Source organism: Malania oleifera, chromosome 12, assembly GCF_029873635.1.
Source record: "Malania oleifera isolate guangnan ecotype guangnan chromosome 12, ASM2987363v1, whole genome shotgun sequence".
NCBI lineage: Eukaryota > Viridiplantae > Streptophyta > Magnoliopsida > Santalales > Ximeniaceae > Malania > Malania oleifera.
Window position 1 is genome coordinate 14076781 of NC_080428.1, and position 21714 is coordinate 14098494.

Sequence of the window (21714 nt, forward strand, 5' to 3'; positions counted from 1 at the left end):
TCTATTATCTCTAACATCAACGGTTCCTTCATAAGTTACTTCTAGTTTGTCCCAAATCTCCTTAACTGTTTTGCAGGCCATGACTCTATTAAACTCATTAGCATCTAATGCACAATATAACGCATTTATAGCACTAGCATTAATTTGAAGCATTTTATAATCTACGTCGGTCATGTCTTTCTTTTCTTTTGGAATATGTTTTCCATCAACTACCTTAGTAGGGATAAGTTTCCCATCTAAAACAACTTCCCATGCTTTCCAATCCATGTGTTGGAGATACATTTCCATTCTCTTTTTCCAAAATGTATAATTGTGTCCACAAAAGATTGGTGGACGGGTTGAGGATTGACCTTCACCAAAGGGTGCTACTCCAATATTTGCCATTAAATCTTTTTATAGTTTCTTGTTAGGAATTTCTATAGCTAGGCTCTGATACCAATCGAAATTAGGAATAGCTTCCCAATAGGGGGGTGAATTGGAATCTTTTTATATTTTGATGATTTTTAATCCTTTTCTTTAGATACTGAAAAGAGCACACCAGATAATTTATAAACACTCCTTAAAATACTTGTAATTTAAATAAACAAGACCATCAATATAGCTAAAACAATTTAATCACTCAATCAAGGATAATATTGCTTTTGTTGATTTCCCTGTGAATGTGTATCACCTGCTTTGAATTAATTTTTAGTATGCGCCTCTCTTGATTAAGATTTCTGCAGATTAACCAACGTACTCCTTTTGGGTTTCTGCAAACGGTTAATCGAAACGTACTTTCTAAATACCAAGAATCTTTATTTCTTTCTCTTTGAAACTTGTTACCTGCACTTTGAAATCATACAACACAGCAAGTAAAGTATATAAAATAGAGAGAAAGACACAAGATTTTTATGAGGTTCGACTTCAACATAGCCTACGTCCTCGCCCTTGGCAAAATACCAAAGGTTTCCACTATAGCAGTTCCGTTACTAGGTGGAACAATACCTGTTTACAACCACTCCTTTGATCAAGGCTAGAGCCTGCCTTCTCCAAACAATATGCCCTTGTTTGGTCAACGTTCCAATAGCTTGGAATCGTTCAAAATCTACAAGAGAAATATCAAAATCTGATGTACAAGAGAAGCTCACACAAAGAGCAGATTAGTACAAATAAGAACTATGTACTTCAAAAGATAAAATATCAAGAATGAAATAAACTTTTGAAACTTTTCAAAGAATTCACCAAAATCCTTTTCTCTAGATGAGAAATCAGTAATTCTTCAGGATTTGATGAAGAAAAGATCAGAACAACAATACTTTCAGCTTTGCAAAAGATTGAGTAAGAGATTTTGAGAGCAAGAGAGGTTTGAGAAAGTTTCAATGCTTGGGATAAATTTTTGATTCACAAGAACCATGTATTTATAGGCTTTCAAGTAGGTTCCCTTGTTGTAAGAGTTTCCTTAAAGAGTTTCCCAAGTTGTTAGAAAATTTGGGTTTCAAACGGCTACAATTTAAAAATAAGAGTTTTAAAATTTTTGCCCGTTGAACAGTGTTCAGTCGTCTGAAGTGTTGAGGTTAGTCATCTGAAGTTCCTTAAACCCTTAAAAAATAGAATTGAATACAGGGTCAGATGTCTGAAGTCAGGGTTCAGACGTCTAATTTCACAGGTTCAGATGATTGAAGTCGCAAGTTTAGTCGTCTGAACTCACTGCTGCAACTCTCTGCCTGTTCTGGAAATTCTTCAATCGTCTGTACTTATTCTTCAGATGTCTAAAGTAATTCTTCAAATGTCTGAACTTAATGTTCAGTCATCTGAAGTCTCTACTTCAGTCATCTGAATTGAAAAGTTCAGTCAACTGAACTTACTAAAATCTGTTTTATAAAAAGGCTTTCTTTAAAACTATTTTGCTCTCTCATGAATTTTATGAAAACTTAATTCAATATATTTAAATAAGTCTTTAAACCTTGATAATCTCTTAGAAAAAGCTTCAAAATATATTTCAAAGATATTTTGCCTTTTGAAATACTTACAAATATGTTTCCTAGGCCTTCAAGCTTGAGTTCTCTTTACTCTTGAGATTTTTTGAACAATTTTCTTGAGCTTCAAATATATTAGACCCTCTTTGGATTTTTGAGAAGATATCTTCATACTTGACTTATACTTATTCTTCTCTTAAACCATACTTGAGCTTTGCTTTGAACCACACTTGATCCATGTCTCCTGAAACATCAAAACTCAACCTTTTTCAAGTTAAATCATCCTTTGTTTGTTATCCCAAAATCAATTGAAAGACCTTGTTAGGCCAACATTTAGTTTATGTGTGAGGTTTGTATGGACGAAGTAAGTTTCTATTCTTTATTTTTGTGTTGTAATATTAAATGCTTGGAGACCCATGTGGATAATGGTAGTCTAGAACTCTGGCAATGTATTTGAGGATGTTTAAATTATTTCCGCTGCTTTTATATAATGATTATGGTATTAGGAATATGGATTTTATTAAAGTAGCACCCCAAGCCCCACGTGGTGGGTCGGGGCATTACAAGAGTGCATTCATAGTATTTGAATTTACCTGTAGCATATTTAGATCATTATCAATCATCTCTTTTTCTTCCTTAGGTATTTCTATTATCCACGATTTTAGTGGGAATGTGGTCACCATGTGTGACTGCTTTCCAAGCTTTCCAATCCATGGTATGTAGATAGATTCTCATTCGTTATTTCCAAAAGGTATAATTAACACCGCAGAAGATAGATGGTCTATAAAAGGATTGACCCTCGGCAAAGGGAGATACACTTAGGTGTGCCATAGGAATCTTTATGTAACTTCTAGATTAAGATTTACTACAACCTAGATTTGATACCAATTGAGAATAAAGGTGTAATCCCAATAGGGGGGTGAATTGGGTTTAAAATTTTCTTTACACAACTTTTCATCCAGTATAACCCTTTTACAATCTAAGTTGATTACAATCAAACTATCCAACCAACAACACAATTCTTATCAACCACCTTACCAATAATTAGTGTAATGTAAAGATGATGTTACCAATTCAACTTTTAGTACTTTAATGGATAAAAATTTCAAATCAGATTTTATTTTCAATATATATGAAAGACAATATTAGTTTCAAAAATTTATCTTAGGCACGTTGCAATTTTGCTTTAATAGAATTATTTCACAAGATTAAACTCATTTATAATATTCAACAATTCGGTATTCAAATCCAATACTTCAATACATAGCCAAATTTCAGAATCAATTATTCGTCTCAACAATGAACAATATTAACTTCAATAGATAATCTCGATAGACCATTCTGAAGTGTCCTGCAATATGATTACCTAATATTTATATCAACTGTTTATTCAACAATTTAGATTTCAAAGCTTTAACTAAATATTCAATCCAATCAATCTCCTTGATTCAATCAGTATTCAACAATATCCTAACTTTCAACAAGTTCTCAGTAAATATTTAAACAATCATGCAATTAATATGTTTGCAATAATTTAAAGAGATTAAGCGAATAAGAGAAGAACACCAAATTTTTACAAGGTTCGGCCAACGGCCTATGTCCTTGCCCTAAACAACTGCTGTGAGGATTTAACTTTCTAACTTATTTCCAGGCTAAGTTACAACCTCTCTGTATTAGGTGGAGATCCCTCTCTAAGAAGAATACCCCTTCTCATAGGCAACGATCCAACAACCCTGAATCGTCAAACAATAACAAGAGAAACAAGAAACAATCTTGTGTACAAGTAGAAATCTCAACAAAAGTAGAATAGTATAGTTGAATATCAATATACTTCAATCAAGAATCAATATAGAAAGATGAAGCTCAGATGATTATCACCAAAATTTGTATTTAGGATTGAAATTCTTAGTAGAAAATGATCAAAAACAGTGAGTAGTATCAGCAAGAACACAGTAGGTACCTCATGTAGAGACCCATAAAATTTAATTTATGAAAATAATAAAGGAAAATAAAAGAAAGAGAAAGAAATTGAAGGGAAAAAGAAATTTAAAAGGGATCAGTAAGGATTCGTCGACGAATCCATGGTCTTTGTCGACGAACATCCTTCTTGATCTTGTTGACGAGAACATGTGTCTCGTCAACGAGAAAAAATCGAGAGCAGAGAATTTCAGGCCATTAAGGGTTCATCAATGAACCCATTATCTTTGTTGACAAACGTCCTTCTATGGATCATTGACGAACCTATTCTTCGTCAACAAACTCCCTTCTGTGACTCATCGACGAATGCACATGTCTCGTCGATGAAGCCACGTGGCCAGCAGTCTATATATATGTTAAAAATTAGATTTTTCAGTGAGAAACTCTTCTCTCTCTTCTCTCTCTCTCTCTCTCTCTCTCTCTAGGTTTGGCTCCTTCCCTTTCTCTCATCGATTTCAGCTCTGTTTTAGCCCATTTTGATGATCAAAAGCTACCACGGGGTTTATGGGGAGAATCTCTACAACTTAATCGGAGCGGATCATTGATTTTGGGTTCTGGGGCACCATCCCAAATCCAGGGTAAGTGAGATATTTTCGGGTTTAATTGATTATTTGGAGTATGTGAGCCTAGGAAATGTAGTAGATGAAAAATATACTGGGTTTTAGTTGATTGATCTGGGGATAATGCGATTTCAAGGTTTGGAATTCTGAACGCCGCGGGCGTGGTTTAGGGTTTTCAACAGGCATCTTGAGAAACAGGTAAGGGGATAGATTAAGTCAGGTATTTTTAGAAAATTAATTATTGAATATACAATATTTGATTCAAAAATTTATATATGATTTAGTATAGTCTTTGGGAATACTGATGTTGAATTGAGGAAACGCTGAAAATAAATTTAATATTATTTTTGTCAGCAAAATATGTTTTCTCAGGCCAAATAATTTATTACAGAATAGTACTCACTTATGTGTGGCATGAGTATTGATTTTATTGTAAATAATGGTATGTCAGGATATTTTATGATTTCATTGAATAAGCATGATGTGAAGACAATTTTTTTTTTCTTTTAGAAAAACTATAAAAGGTACAGGAATTATATTTTCAATATATTATGATATTTTAGTCGGCATAGATGTCATGATAATTTAGCTAGCATAGATGTCGTGATAATTTATCCGGTGTAGATGTCGTGATTATTCAGCCGGCGTACATGTCGTGATTACTCAGCCGGCCCAGATGCTGTGATTATTCAGCCGGCCTAGATGTTGTGAACAGATTTATATGTATAAAAGTTTATTCAGAAATTATGATATGATAGATTTTATGCAGAAATATGAAATGAGATATATTTCAATTATATATTATATGAAATATACCATATGGTATCAGAATTTCTGATGGATTAAGTATGTTATTAGCACGGTACCGTAGCTAGCTAGCCAGATCAAATAATGTAACCCCTGTGTGCCGACCCGAGAAGTGTTGCGGAGAGTAGGATGGGTGGACCAGGTTGGTGTTAGCTTATAGTGTAACCCCTATGTGTCGACCCGAGAACTGTTGCAGTGAGTAGGATGGGCGGACCAGGTTGGTAATATTTGACAATGCAACCATACTATTCAAAAAGTGTTGGGTCAAAGACCGATTAGCCCCGAAGTGTTGCGAAGAGTAGGATACCCACTGTGTGCCAACCCAAGAAGTGTTGCAGAGAGTAGGATGGGCAGACTAGGTTGGGTGGGCAATTGTGCGTAGTTATGTCATGTTTGACTTAGCCTGGCAGGTTAGCCAGGGTTAAGTCTAACCCACAGGCCGCACAACCAGAATCATGCGGGGTTATTTCATGATAGACAATTATCAATCCAAGGTATGATTTCAGTAATATACAGATTTAATAGATGATTTATATGTTATGAACATTTATTATAATATAGTATGCTTATCTTTAAAAGTACAGATTTCCATGTGTTATCAGTTACTACTTAATATATTACAGTTATATTGCTTGTAGTATATGTTTATAACATTAAAAAACTCATGTTGCTACACACTGATATTAGTCTATCTCCTTTACTAAGAGGTGTCTCACCCCAATAATACAAACATTTCAGGAAACCTAGATAGACGAGCGGAGCAAGCTTCAAGATAGAGGAGGCTGATAATGCTACCCCAGTTGCAGGATAAGTAGTCAAGTCGGGATCAAGATGGATTTTTGGGTATGACTTTAGGATTTGTGGTCCTTTTTGGGATGTATATGTGTATATATGGAAACAGTAAAACTATAGTATTGTGTATAAGTTAAGTATATTACGGTTTCCACTGCTTAGTTGACATGTATGTATAAACAAGTGAATCCCCGGTACCTATGGGTCTAGGTTGACTTTGACTACGTGTTATAGTATCAAAGTATAACAGAATTTTCGAGGCATTACACTTCAGCAAAAGTATTAGCAAGATAACTTTGAAAAGTAGAAAGAATTTTCTTGAATGCTGATAGTTGTTGTTTTTAATTTTTGATATTTACATGTATTTATAGATATAAAAAGCACATTTTCGTATTCCCTAAGTTACTTGTAGTGTTTCCCAAGTTTTGACAAAGTTTGGAACCAAGAAATCAATAATGGAAACTTTCCCTCGCGGTTTAGAATTTAAAATCCCGAAGGTTAGTCAACTGTGACCAGAGGTTAGTCACCTTATCCTTTATAATTCAACATATTTTTCAAACACAAAATGGGGTTAGTCGACTGATCTTGAAGGTTCAGTTGCCTATCTTAGTTCTGTTTACTGTTCTTAAAAACATAGAAAATGTCAGTCGCTTGATGATGTTGCATCAATCGCCTGTCCTTCATTCAGCTTACGTGTTTTTCAAATTTTGATTTCAAAACTTTACTTGGATCTTGGAAAAACATAAGAAAAACTTTAAAAAAAATTTCCATGATTTTAAAATAAGGTCTCTAGGTCAAAAATAATTCCTAAGAGCTTCATATGTTAATATTGAACTATTTGAAGTACGTACATGAGACTTGTATATGATAGAACTATCTTAAACACTAAGTCTTCATGCTTCAGGTTCCATGATATGTCCAATCTTGAACTTCTTCCTTCAGTATGCTTTAACTTCCTTCATAGCTCATTAACTTAAGTACATACTTCATCAAGCTCTTCAAGCACATAATCTCGATCTCATAAGCTCTTCTTAAGGTCCTGAAATATGCTTTAACAATCATGTCAAATACCCTTAATTTGTTGTCATAAAAACGAGATTAAGCCTTGTAAGGCCAACAATTTAATTAAAGGAAAATCATGACTCCCAGTCAACTCCAGGTTGAGAGTAATAAACATGTGATAATTTTATTTATGGCCTCAAGCTATTAAATAGCCGAAAGACTCTTAAAGAATAGGCAATGTCATATTCTTGGGGAAAGGAAAATTACACTTGCATAATTCTAGCAAAAATTTATTGAAAGGAAAGAACATTGACTGAAATGAAATGACATAAAAAAAAATAACATTGAATTTAATTGATTGATGGTAAGCATAAATCACTCCCATCATTGATGGTAAGCACAAATCACTCCCATCATTGATGGTAAGCATCAATCACTCTTATCCCATGATGCTTGGTCCCTAACAACTCTTCCCTCCTTAAAAATTTCCTTGTCCTCAAGGAAAAAGTGTGTCTTCAATTTTTTCAGATTCTCCCTTGTGGTATCAACAGGAGATAGATTTTGCTAATGAACAAGAACCCCAGTATTTCCCCTTTTCTTGTGAGTTTCCAAAATGGCTGGAGGAAGTGGGTGGAGTGTAGATTCAACTGGTAATTCAGGTAGAGTGGGAGAGATTTCGTCTTGATTTCCAATCCTATTTTTTAGATGAGAAACATGCAAAACTAGATGTATTTTAGATTCTTAGGGTAAATCCAATTTTTATGCCACGGTGCCAATCTTGGATAGGATTTTAAATGGACTAAAAAATTTGGGAGTAAGCTTCAGATTTTTTCGTTAAGCCAAGGAAAGCTGGCGACATGGGCACAATTTTAAGTAGACAAATTTTCCCACGTACAAATTCCTCCCCATGCGCTTCTCATCATAATATTTACTTATTCTCTCCTTTGAAATTTTCAAGTTGGCTGTGACATCCCTAATCACCACATTCCTTTTAAGTAAAAACTTGTTAACGGACTCCACACGCGAGGTGCCATGAACATAGGCAAGTAAAGTGGGAGGCTTGCGCCTATAGACAATTTCAAAGGGTGTCTTCTTGGTGGAAGAGTGAATGCTCATATTGTAACAATATTTTGCCCATGTAAGCCAAACCGTCCAAATTTTAGGCTTAGAACTCATGAAACATTGCAAGTACATCTGCAACATCTTGTTGACCACCTTAGTTTGTCCATTGGTTTGTGGGTGATAAACAGAGCTGAAATTGAATTTAACTCCATTTAATAGGAATAAATTCTTTGAAAAAGAACTTGTGAACACTAGGTCATGATCACACACAATAGACTTGAGCATGCCATGAAGCTTGAATATTTCGGAAAAAAATGTTTGGGGAACTGTGGTGACTGTGTAAGGGTGTTTAATGGCAATAAAATGTCTATATTTGGATAATCGGTCAACTACCACAAAAATGGTAGAATTACCTCTAGATGTTGGCAAACCATTCACAAAATGCATGGAAATATATGTCCACACATGACGTGGAATTGAAAGAGGGCTGAGTAAACTAGCGGGTTTAACTTAGTCCACTTTGTTTTTTTGACAAACATCACACTCTTGAATAAATTTCCATACATGCCTCTTCATGCTCTTCTAATAAAAAATTGTTTTGATTTTGTAGAGAGATTTGTGGAGCCCTTCATGTGTGTTGGAATGGGATTCCTTGATTATAGGCATAATCAATTCGGATGTGGGCAAGAGGTAAATCCTATCCTTAAGAAAAATCAATCCTCCCTTGAATAGCCACGATTGTAATAACCCAAAATTTTTATTTTTTTTTTGAATAATTAATAAATTAAAATTATTAATCAATTAATTAGTTAAACATTATTAAATTAATGTATTAAATAAACAAATAAAGGAAATAGAAAAAAAATTAAATTAAATTAAAATTATTTATTAGTAATTAATTAGTTAAACATTATTAACTTGAATTAATTAAGTTAAGTAAAATGGTGATTATATATATATAAGTTAAGTTAAGGTAAGTTTAAAAAAAAAAAAAAAAGATAAAAGAAGGAAGCTGAAGCTTCCTGTTGATAGAATTGCAAAGATCTCTCTCAGACAGTCTGCTCGCCTCTCTCTCTCTCTCTCCCTTCATTTCTCGATGGATATTCAATCGATAGGGAAACAAAATGTGTCGTTAGATTCCTAACTCTGCCACCGACATTTCTACTAGAGCGGATTTGTCATGGGAGCGGCGTAGGCACCATTCTTGTGGTAAGGAAGCTTTTCCTTAATTTCTTAATTTCTTGTTAAATCTGCCATTAAATCGATGATCAGACACCACCACGGGGTCCTAGTCATGATCCTCGTCATTTTGACATAAGTGAAGTTCCAATTGGGGTTTTCTAGGCCCTACTCCAAAGCAAGAGTGGGATTTGGAAAATTTGGTAAATTGATTATATTTAAGGGTATATTTATTTATTTAGAATTTATGGCCCTAGGAAATGTTAAAATAATATTTTATTTAGGGTTAATTTAATGGAATTAGGATTTTTGATTCAGGGTCCAGGTGAGCGCTGCAGATATTTTTCGGGATCCTTGTTGGCGTAGTTCAAGAAATCAGGTAAGGGGAAATTATATATTAAAGCAGATTTTTTGAAATTAAAGGTAATAAATTATGTTATAATATACGTATGTTTTGGTGTGAATTATTAAAATGCCAACCATGTAAAACTATGGTTTCTAAGCCTAGGACCATTTATTTAGTTATGTATCTGTGAGAATTAACTGAAGAAAGTGGAAGGAATTTTCTAGATAATTACGTAAGAAATGAAAAATGTATTTTCAGCATATAAATGTTAAATGTGGGTTGGCCTATTTTACAAGAACATGTATGAATTTTTACTGTTAAATTGTGTGGCATGAAATTTTGTGCAAATATATGTTAAATGTATGAGATGCAGGCTAAGTAAGTAAGACGTTATGAATAAAATGTGATATGGATGATGTTGCCTGTGTATGTTAAATGCAACCATGTAAATGTAAGACAGTTAAAATACAGTCATGTTAGTAGATCTAGCTCATTTCTATGTGGACTAACTGATGACGGCTAAAAGGAGCTGTGTTAGCAGATTCTAGCGCATTTCTCTGTGGACTAATTGATGATGACTAAAGACCAGTTGTAGTACGAAGGAATGAAATGAAAACGTTATGCAATGAAATGAAAATGGAATGACTATGTAATGAAATGCAATGTGAAACGTGAATGATACAAATGGGAAAGAGTCACTTATAATGCAATGTTAAGCTATGAATATGAACTGATGTGTATGATTGAATAATGATAGAAAAAATGATGTATTATGATATTAGAAGTATGTAAGTACGTAGAACATGTTACAATTGGGTGAGGCGTACCTTTCGCCTGAGGGCTTGCTGAGTAAGGCAAGTGCACTAGTAGCTACAGATGTGGCAGTAGCCGCATAACGTACTAGGGCAAAGGGAACCTACTTGTATGGGTCAGTAGTCTTCCTTATCCTTAAAGCCTTTGCCAGTAAACTATTGTTGAACTGTGTAAGTACAAGATTAATCTTATACTTAAGGGCTTACTGAGTAAGGTGAGTGCTCTAGAATGTTTTAATTGTGACCTTAGGGTTACCTAAGTATCAAAGCAGAGGGGTGCTACTTGTATGGGCGAGTAATCACCCCTATCCTTGGGTAATCTCGTGGGTAAATCTCTGCATATGATTGTTTGGGTTCAGAAAATGGTTTTAATGTTATGATAATGATTAGCAAATGTATTTAAAATGATACCTATATAACTCATGTTAGCCACACGCTGTGTTTAATATATTGTTTCTTTCCTTACTAAGATGTGTCTCACCCGAATATGAATTTATCTTTTTCAGGATTTCCTTGAGATCGAGCTTTGAGAGCTCGAGGTTTTTATAGCATTATTGGGAAATAGAAAATGAAAAGGGTATATTTCTATGTTAATTTTGGGAAATGTAAATATTTATGTTTTATATCTTTATGTTTTAAGGCCATTGAGTAAGGAATGATTGTGAAAATACTGAAATATTTTGGGAGTTATGTAGATTTATGGAAATGCAGGTGATGGATGATTTATTATGGATTATAGTTAGAATTAATAAACTATGGTATTATGTTATATGGAGATTATGTTTATGTTTTCCGCTGCATATATATTGATTTATGGATTATTAGGGATTTTATCCGATATAACGCACCGGACCCAGGATTAAGGGTTCGGGGCATCACAACAATCCCAATGCTTCTCTTTCCTTGATGTTCTCCATCAAATCCTACAAGTGGGGGTTAGCCAAAATTTCAAATTCTATGGGATCCACCCAATTAGGAATAGGAGAAGATATTCCACATGCTTGAATTTCAAAATTTCGTGAAAGGCTATCAACAACTGAATTTTTCTTGCCTTTTTTCTAATGAATTTGAAAATCAAATCCTAAGAGCTTCACAAACCATTTTTGTTAAACGGGCATAGTAATTGTTTGCCCCAACAGAAATTGCAAGCTTTTTTGGTCAGTCTGGACAATAAATTTGGCTCCTAAAACGTATGGACGCAATTTTGGACCGCCTTAACCAAGGCCAACATTTCCTTCTCATATATGGATAAAGCAAGATTTTTGCCATGTAGATCATGTCTAAAAAAAGCAATTGGTCAATCTCCTCGCATGAGCACTGCACCCAAAATGATGGGGATCAACATGCACCTCGAGTATCTTTCACGAATATTGTGACACGTGGGCGACCACCCGAAGTCCACCATTGGATGTGAACTTTATTTGTAGGTGCTTTAAAGTTCAAGCCTAAATGATCACTTAATGGAATTTTACATTGGATGGGCTTGAAGAATGAAATGAAGGACTTAAGCTTTGGAGCATGGAATTGAAGACCACTTGAAGATCCATGAAATATTGGACCAAAAGCACCCCTTCCCCCCTTGAATTCGACAACTACATGGGGAGACTCAAAATTGGAGATTCTCTTGGAAGCTAGCTAGGAAATATGATGAAAACTTGCAAGTCAAAGGGTCTTGGTATTTCAAGAAGCATTTATTTCATTTTAAGTTCCTAGACTCCACTATCATAATTATTCTAGTTCCTAGGCACTTATTTCCTATGACAGACTATTTCTTAGGAACCTCATTATCTATGTTTTAAATATTTTATTCTATTTTTTTATTTTCTTTAATCTCTTAAGAAGCCATGTGCAGGTCATGTGCATACTCATGTAAGGCTATAAATATGTCATCACTAGTATTGTAAAATGGCTCTTTGCATTATTAATTAAAAGAAGCCTTTGATTGAGCTTGTGAAGCTTGTTCCTTTCCTTGTGATTAAGTAGTGTGAGGTTACGTTCCATCTCTCTAGAGATTGGGTGGTGAGAGACCACGAAAAAATCAACGTCATCATCAACTCTCCATGCCCTACTCCTCTTTCATAGCTCACGTCCACAAACTTCCTCAAGCTTCATTTTTGTCTCATGATTCCTAAGGATCAACTAGCTTGTTTGTGGTGCGATCGAGTACCCGTGTGCCTTGGGGTTTGTCATTCCGAACCTCTTGGTAAGCTCATTTCAATTCCTTGTTTGTGACCATCTAAAACAACCCCTAAAAGTCCCTTGTAAGCCTTGAAACCCTACTCGAATCCTTTATTGAAAACCTTGTTCATTCTCTTTGAATCTTCCTAGATTTTCAACATGAACATGTTTGCTAGTACCGTGCTTGGGGATATTTTATTTATATGCTACGACTTGTGATTTAAGACTTCTAATATGACATATTTTAAATTGAACTTGATTACTTGAATGAAATAATCAACTAAGGACTTTTAAATCAAATCATATACGTTTTCAAAATCTCAACAACTCGCGATCACTAGAATATGTTTGTGATGTTCATGCTTTGTTAATTCAGTTCTCCCTTTAGATTGTGATATTGTGCATACTACAAAAATGGTCAACCATAGGACTAGGGCTACTTAAAACTGTTCTACATCACAAACCCACGCCGGAGGCATTATATTCCATAATGAACGGTTGTAAAAAATCCAGAAGAGGCAATAAGGATCCGGATGTCATCACCCTTTTTAATTCTTCAAAAGCTTGTTCCGCCATAGAGGTCCATCTAAAGGAATCCTTCTTGAGTATATGGGTCAATGGTTGCGCAATGATGCCATAGTGGTGGATGAATTTTTGGTCATAACTAGTGAGGCCCAAAAAACCTCGCAAGCCCTTCAATGTAGTCGGCTTGGGCCATGTCATCATAGAGGATATTTTTTTCCGGATCCATGGCCACTCCACAATGAGAAATTAAATTCCCCAAGCAGCCAACTTCCTTTTGCAAAATTCGAATTTTTTCTACTTGACAAAAAATTGGTTAGCGTGCAAAATGTGTAGCACATGCTGCACATATAATAAGTGATCCTTCCATGACTTACTAAAAATAAGGATATCATAAAAAAAAATACCAAAACAAATTTATGAAGAAATGACTTGAATGCCTCATTCATCATGCTTTAAAAGTGGCAGGTGCATTTGTAAGGCCAAATGACATGACCAAAAATTCATAATGGCCTTGGTGCGTGCGAAAAGCCGTTTTCTTGATATCACCGGGGTGCATACGAATTTGATGGTATCCCGACCACAAATCAAACTTTGTAAAAAATTGTGCCCATGTAATTCATCCAATAACTTGTCGACGATGGGTATCAGGAACTTATCCTTGACTATAATGTTGTTAAGTGCCCGATAATTGGAACATAGTCGTCACGAGCCATCATGTTTTTTGACCAATAATTCAGAAGAGGAATAGGGGCTTGTGCTAGGCCTCACCACACTGGATTATAAGAGCCCCTTCACCATTTTCTTAATTTCATCTTTTGGGTAATGTGGATACCGATAAGGCTTGATCGAAATTGGATTAGCTCCCTATAGCAATGGAATCTTGTGATCTTGAGAGTGCTGAGGTGGCAAGCCTTGAACCTCTTGGAAAATGGCTGAATATTGATTCAAAATGTTCACCAAATCCGGATTTAATTGATTAACTGCAGCTCCTTGCTTCTTTCCAAAATTTAAGGAATTGAGTTGTAATAAAAAAAGCTCTTTTTCCTTCTTACGACTGCTCTCCCAAATCATGACCACCTATGATTTTATTGCTACGCCCTTTTGTCCCATGCAACTCCATTGTTTTTCCCTTCCATCACTGCATTCATAGCTCATTGAATTCCCAAATAATTAGACCCAATATTTTTAGCCATTGAGTTCCAAAAATGGCATCACATCCTTCCGCGGGTAAAAGGAAAAGATTCACGTGGAATTGAATCTTTTGCACAGAAATAGGGAGATTTTAACACAATCCTTCGCTCTTCATTTTATTTCCATCTGCCGCTTACTCCAAAAATTCTCCCTTTTTTGTGGGATAAATTCTCATTTTGGTAGCTAACTCTGAATTCAAAAAGTTATGGGTGCTACCAAAATCCACCAATATTTTAACCACAAAATCTACAATTTTACCAAAAAAACGAATGGTCTAAGGTGTCGCATTTCCCAAAATAGCATGAAAACTAATTTCGGGAATCTCCTCTTCCTATTCCTCCTCTACGGTAGTCTCAACCAATGACTCATATATGGATGGAAAAGTTCCTTCTATTAAAACTAACTTCTTGAACCGATGGCCCAGGAAAAATATTTCATCACAAATGAAGCATAGTTTGCGCGTTATCCTTTCTTGAAACTCGGTCAGGTTCAACCTCTTGATGGTGGGGTTACGGGCTCAGGCAAGAGATGCTGAGGGTAAGGGTGGCTATCTCATGATTAATGGGGCCTTTCGAGGTTCCACATACCCTCCCTTTCGTTGGTCGTATATACAATACTTATAGAGCCATGCAAGACCGATAGCGGTGGACAAGGAAATTGGATTTCATGCTTGCACATTAACTCAAATTTCCTCCTTTAACCCTCTCACAAAGCACCCAACTTGTTGTTCTTTGGATAAATGGCCAGCTCGATGCAACAAACGATCAAACTCCATTTGGTAATCACAGATGCTTCCCGTTTGTTCAAGCTTTGTGAGATCCCCAAAAAAATTTTGGTATCTCGAACACCTATAACATAAATGCATCTCACACTTGAAAACCTCCCAATTGAAACCTTCCCTCCGATGTTTGAATCGTTGATACCACAATTGGACATCACCATCCAAGTGGTAACCGGCCATGGGAAGTTTCTCCGCCTCTTTCGTGCATTGGAACTCGAAAAATTGCTCCACCCAAAAAATCCACCCAGTTGGATCTTCCGTGCCATCATAGCATGGAAAGTCCAACTTTGTGATTTTGGGTGCAAGACAGCCTCCTCCTGAGGGGCTACGATGGGGCCTATGAGAAGACTTGGCATCGTTGTCATGTCCTCACCGTGCGTAGAAAAACGAGCAAACATGTTCTCCATATGCTTTAAGAGGCGCTCTTCACTAGCCCTCATGGCTTGTTGTAGTTCATTTTGGCCCACAGCCAATGAGCCAAGCTCGTTCTCCACTTGCTCAAGGCTGTGGTTGGACATGCTTGGCTCTAATACCAAGTTGTTACGTGCCATAGTTTGTGATCTCCTAGTGGGTTTATGAATGGGTAGAGAACAAGGATCCTTCTTGCGTTTTCTACCTATGATGGCAAGTTTGTAGGATACTTTGAGGGATCCTAGGCGTCCTTAGATTGGTTTAATTTGAGGAAAACCATGAATCCCAGTCAACTCTAGGTTGAGAGTAATAATTATGTGATAATTTTATTCATGGCCAGCTATTAAATAGTTGATCGACTCTTGATAGAATAAGCAATAACCTATTCATAGCGAAAGGAAAATTACACTTGCATCATTCTAGCCCAAATTTATTAAAAGGAAATAGCATTGATTAAAATAAAATAACATTAATTTTAACTGATTGATGGTAAGCATCCATTACTCCCATCCCATGATGCTTGGTCCCTGACATCTTCTTTCTAATGATGATGATAACGGTAAATGCTCACTAGAAGGTGACTTCGATGATGGTGATGGAGAAGTAGGCACTTCAATGGATTTATCTTCTTGCTCCTTATTCTCTTTAAATGGAGGAAGGATGCTATACTTCTCCTCTTGAGTGTTCCTATCGTATGTGCTTGCCTTATTGAACTTAACATTTCAATTTATGATAAAATTTTCACTGCTTGGACTGTAGAACTTGTATCCCTATGAATATTAGTCATACCCAATGAAGGCATATTTCTCACTCTTGTCATCCAACTTGGAATGCTTTTGATATGCTACATGCGCATATGTTATACTCTTGAAAACCCATATTTTAAGAGACACTTAGCTTTTTACACTCCAAGATTTTGTGGGGCTTGATTCCGCACAATTTCTAGTCACACGCTGGTTTGATATGTTGCACAATCTAGTTTTTAGGCCCAAAATTCTTTAGTCATTTTCTTACTTTTCAACATACTTCTTGTCATATTAAGAAGTGTTCTATTTTTGCACTTTTCATTTTGTTAAGGAGACCTTGGAACTATCAAAGGATGATGTAATTCATTTCTTTCATTCTATTTCTTGAATTCATTTGATGTGAATATTCCTCTTCTATCTAAACACGTAACTATGATTTCATAACTACTTTCTTTTCTTTTTTTTAACAAAAATATTAATTTTTTAAAAAATTTCGAACACCTTTGCTTTTTTTTTTTTTGGTTTTTTGAAAATAGACCCAAGTCTTTCCACTAAAATCATTAATGAAGAGCAAAAAAAAAAAAAAAACCTTTCTTACCAAGTGATAGGGGATTGATCAACCCACACACATCAATGTGGATAATCTTCAGTGGCTTCTTCGCCCTCGTGTTTGCTTTTTTTTGGAAAATTGTTCTTGTACTATTTACCAAATACACATCCTTCGCATAATTGGTGGGGAGGTTCAACCAAAACTAAATATTTCACCATCTTTTTCTTCTTCATCAATTTCAAACTATTAAAATTCACATGGTCATAGCTAAGATGCCAAATCCAGGAGGAATCATTCAAGCAAACCTTAAAAAAATATAGCAACATCACTGTGAATGTTTAATTTAAACATTCTATTTTCCATCATTATCATTTTTGCCACTAAACAACTTTTAGGATTTTTTATCAAAAGGTCACGATCTTTCATATGGATATCATATCCTTATTCTAAAAGTTATCCCAAACCTAAAATGTTATTCTTCATATTTGGCACATAGTATACATTAGTGATGAATTGATTCCTTCCATCTTTTAGGCGAAATAATATTTTGCCTTTCTCCTTTAGTTGAATCTTGGACAAGCCTCCAAATGTAACATTCCCACTTACCGATTCATCTAGCTTAACAACCAAATTCTTGTTTCCACACGTATGATTACTTGATCCATTGTCAAGATACCATGTGCTCTTTTCTTATTCTCTTTATCCTTTCTATGGTCGAAGTAGAGTAGGCTTCTCTTGATTACGTGTCAAAGTTGCGTATTTAGGTGTTTAAAATAATGAATTAAGGATTGCAATTTCACTTAAAAGCCTAATTAGTTCCAATATTTCAATATTAAACTCAATTTATAGTATTTGAATTTTTTATCCTATACTTGCCTTAAATTTATGAGTTTTTGTATTTAATTATTGCAAGGTATTTTGGGAATTAAAGAAGTGAAACAGGCCATGAGAAATTATGCAAATGAAGGCATTAAGTGCAAAACGAAGCTAATTGGGCAATTATGGATAGTTTCAACATTGCTTCATAACTTGGGAATAACTCTCTCGTCTATGCTCTTATTGAGATGATTCAAGATGCTGTGCAATGCCAAGAAAAGACTCTACAACTTTCATGTTTTTAGTTTTGAGAGATACTGGCTGCATCAAGGTCGAAATCAAGCTTGAAGTTGTTGTACTTGCACAACACAAGGAGGCATGTGGGCCTAATATATTGCATGTGGGTCGTGAAATAAAAGAAAATTAAAGGAATGGGCTGGAGTCTTGACTCACTTTTAAGCAATTGGATTTCACATGAAGGCCCAATTGTTTGTATGGGCCATGCAAACAAATTGAGTGGGCTGTCGTAAAAATTAAAGGACGGGCTGTTGTGCACAACATTTAAAAAAAAAAAAAAAAACAAGGAAAAAGAAAAATAAAAAAGAATAGGGTTTTCAAGGAAGAGGTCTTGGGTGTTCTTTTTGGGAGGGTAGCCGACAGCAAGGGGGAACCAAGGAAGCTGCTGTGCAGCAGCTTTTGCAGGAGGATCCCGAAAAGAGCTGATGTGCTCTCTCAAACATGGCCACATCCATCTCTCTCTCTCTCTCTCTCTCTCTCTCTCTCTTTCTCTCACCTTTTCCTATCCTTTGTTTATTTACTTTTTGTTTTGCTTCATTGTCATTTCAATACCTATTTTAATTTTTAGTTTGAGTTGATTATTGAATTGAGTATTTTTGTTTAAAGTTATTATTAGGTTTGTTTATGTTTAAGATATTGTCAGATTAAGTTTATTTGCAGTTAAGCTATTGTTGAGTTTGTTTTATTTTTGTTTAAGAGATTGTCGGACTTATTTTTTGTTTAAGTTATTAATGTGCTGATTTTATTTTTTGGTTTACTTTATTGTTCTTTCAAAATCTTGTTGGTTTGAGTTTATTTTATTGTTGAATGAGTTTTATTAGACAAAGTTCTTATTTTTGGGTCATTATTTGAATGTTTAAATATTGAGTTGTTTGGGTTGTTTTATTTTCATTTTATTATTTGAATGAACCGTTGGATGAGTGATATTAGTTGAGTTGGTTTTGTCGTCGTTTATTTATCGTTATTCATTTTTTGTCGTTAACTTTATGCATGTTATTTCCGTAGTTTATGTTTTGCATTGTTTTAATTTCGTTACAAATTCCCAAAAACCCAAAAATATGAATCTGAACTATGTTCAGTAAATGTTCTTTTTATTTTCTCCTTACCGTTTTAATGCGAGTTTGAAATTAATCTACATTCCCTGAGAAGATGATCTGACCTTTTAGAGTTAATTATTATGCGACAGAACTCTTCTACTTGGGATAGCCTTTGTGCTACTCATTTTAGAGTGAGTCACCTCCTTTTCCTCTTCTTCTCCAACACAATTGTCCATTTCTTTAACATTGTTGGGAGTTATACACTCAAATGAATAATAACCATATCTATTGCAATTATAACATCTAATTTAACATTTGTTATACCTTTTTCTTCTCAAATTTGATCGTCTTCCACATCCTCAAGTGAATTGATAATTTTGTTCTCTCATCATTGTTGGATGATATAGAATCACATATTTTCCTCTTCCTCGACCTCAACCAAATCCATTTCCATAATCTCTTCTTTCATAAGTTTCTTCTCTCTCCTTGCAAGAAAGTTCGGTTCGAAGAGCCTCCTCCAATGTTTCTTGCTTCTTCTTAATAAACCTCTCTTCATTGGCTTGCAAAAATCCTATAAGATGATCAATTGTCATGGACTCCAAATCCTTAGATCCTTCAATGGCTTTCCAAAACATAGTTGAACTTTAGGTCCAATGATGGGATATTTTTTTTTCTATCACTGGAGCATCTTTTAAATGTTCACCATATCTTCTCAATTGGTTAAAAATACCCAAAACTCTTGAAAAATAATCTGAAACTGATTCAAAATCTTTCATGTGGTGTGTTTTAAACTCATCTCATAGTGCTTAAAGATGAACTTTCAGCACTTTATGGACTACTTTTTGGGGTTTTTTTTTTTTTGTAGATTGTCCCATGTTTGTTCAGAGGAAGTCACATTTGCAAAATTTTCAAACAAACTTCATCCAAACCTTCATATGTGAGGGTGAGAGCCTTCTGATCCTTTTTTCTTGAATCTTTTAAAGCATCCTTTTGTGCATGATTCAAGGTAACCTAATCTTACAGATCTACATAACCTTTTTCAATGATCTCCCAAACATCTTGAGATCCAAGTAAGGCTTCCATTTGAATACTTCAATTATCAAAATTATCTTTGGTGAGGAGAGGGACTTGAAATGGACTTGCCGTCATTAGGAACACTAGACTCACACTTTGCTTTGATATCACTTTTATTGACTTTTTGAGTCCGATCTCTGGTTTTGATAATGACAAACCACATGTTACTAATGTGTGTGCTTAAGTACTTGAAAAATTTAATCATTTAGAACACACACATGTAAGTGAGGTGGAAGCCAGAAAGGACTTAAAACACATAATCCTGGCTGATTCCAAGAAGAGTCAAGAGCAAAAGAAGAAGTCATTTGTTTTAATTGTAAATGCATTTTTGTTTCATAATTTGTTGGGTCTGTAATAATTATGGTCTGTAAAAACTACATTTTATGCATGATAGGTTTATACTCAAAGGTCATAGTCTGACCATAGGGAAATCAAAAGACCATAAAAAGTCGACCGATGCCAGGTTTTTAGGCTTAATTAAAAAGCCTAGGTCGTAGACTGACCATAGGTCCCCAAGAACTTTATGGAGAATCCCCATAACTCAAAAGTTATAACTATGTGAACATGGGAGAATTCCAATAAAAAATAGGACCCAAATCTACTTTCAAAGAACTTCGGGCGGCCGACCATAAGGAGTTATAAATGGCCCAGTCAACCAAACTGGTAGAAAGTCAACATGTTGACTAAAACCTGAGCGACCGAACCGAAATTGAACTAAAAGTCCACGGTTGACCAAACCTTAAACCTTAATTTTTCTACCGTCCTCGAGTGCCCAAGCCTGTAGTTCAAAAACACCCCGGATGACCGAATTGGGAGGTTTGGCAACCCAAATCGTAGGATAGGTGCTCGAACCTCAAACGATTGGAAAATTGCTTTAGCCCAGCCAACCGGACTCACCCTCGGGCACTCGAACTCAAAAATTAACCTTTTCCCTGTGTGTCTGTTTGGGCGACTGAACTTGAGCTTCGAATGACTGAATCTCTCGGGTTGAAAATTTTTACCTCAGGTAAATCAAGGTTAAAATTAATTAAACCCAATTAAACTTTTTTCTAAAATTCCCCTTGTGTCCCCAATAGTTATATTTTCATGAAAATCTATAAATATCTCCTCATTTATCTTAATTAGCATGGGATTAGGAGAATCATTAGCCAAAAAATTCTCTGAAATTCTTTTTGTTTATACTACTCATTTTGATCAAATTCTTTCTATCTTTCAAAATACATTTGCTCATTCTCGCTACACTTTGATTTGAAAAATGTTTCTTAAGGAGAATCATTTATTTATACTCCTTATTTTCAACTTGAAAGGGAGTTTGAATTTTTAATTATTGTGCATATTTCCATTCATCTCCAAACATACAACTCTCATCTTATATAATCTTTTGGAAAATATTTTTGAGGGTTAGCTTAGCGAGTTTTTCCCATAGTAATTCATATTGATAAATATTGATTAGGAAAACTCTATATTTGCTTGAGATCTTGCATCCTCATTGCAAGTATCTAAAGCTTGCATATTATTATTGATATATATCATATCTTTGCAGGCTTTAATCCTAATCTCTATTTAGCATTATATTGAAAAATATTTGTTGAGAATATTTGATTAGGATTCCCAAG